The sequence below is a fragment of the Condylura cristata genome, unplaced genomic scaffold (assembly GCF_000260355.1).
Source record: "Condylura cristata isolate star-nosed mole 26May11 unplaced genomic scaffold, ConCri1.0 scaffold00014, whole genome shotgun sequence".
Classification (NCBI taxonomy): domain Eukaryota; kingdom Metazoa; phylum Chordata; class Mammalia; order Eulipotyphla; family Talpidae; genus Condylura; species Condylura cristata.
Genome location: NW_004567115.1, coordinates 53,338,427 through 53,339,478, shown reverse-complemented (window position 1 = coordinate 53,339,478; position 1,052 = coordinate 53,338,427).

Here is a 1,052-nt window from a genome sequence, read left to right as displayed (position 1 = left end):
CTCACTGTCAGGCCCCCTGCACGTATGTGTCCCCCTGCACGTATGTGTCCTCCTGCTGTCCGGGGACCCTCGCTCACGGGGCAGCCTGAGAGTTTGCACCCGGGAACACAGTGAAGGGGCAGACGCTGTCCTCACTGCACGCAGTGAGGGCCCCGGGAGGGACAGAGGCTGTGGCAACCTGGACGGACCAACGGCACTCAGCTCCATCCTGGGGTCCACCCTGCCCCCCGCATAAATGCCTGGTCACTAGCAGTGGGCTGACCGGACCCCCACTCCCGCCCTCGCCACGCCGTGTCCTCGCCCCCATCTACAGCAGCCGCACCCCAGAACATTGCCGTGGGCCCACCGCTTGGCTCTAGTCAGAGGGGCCCCAGGGAGCCGCCCACCCAGGAAGGCCAGGCTGGGTCACCCAGACCCCTGTGCGGAGGGCGGCCCCAAGCAGGTCACCCCTCACACCGCCCCAGGGACCTTAGAGACCCCCAGCGTCAGTGCGAGGCGGGGCCCAGACACCCAGGCTGGGAGGAGGCCTGAGGAGCGAGGGCTCGGGCTCCCGGCGTCCACTCAGGAGAAGCTGACCAGGCGCAGGGAGGAGCGGGGCTGGCGCCACCGTGCCTGGCCCCACCGGCCGACCCCGGGCTCAGGGAGGCCACACAGCCACCTGCCGAGGCGGAGCGCTGGTCAGGAAGGCCCTGAAGTGGGGACATGAGGCCTGGACACCCGCAGCCTGGGGCGGGCTCAGACCCATCAGCATGGAGGAGACCTGCCCACACACCCGCAGCCCTGGGCGGGCGGGGCCCACCTCCAGGCTCGGGTGGACGATGCCCGCCCACACTCATCGGCACGCCAGTCCCGGCGGCCTGCGGTGAGGACACGGGAGGGAACGCACCAGGGGTCCTGCAGGGCCCCACTGGGTCCCGAGGCGCCTGCAGCCCCGGCCACGGGTGTGGCGGGGACTTGCAGGTGAGTGTGGGGTCACAGAGCCCTTCAGGGAACAGCCACCCTGGCGGGGATGTGGTCAGCCCAGGACAGACACGGAGCCCTAGTGTCCACCA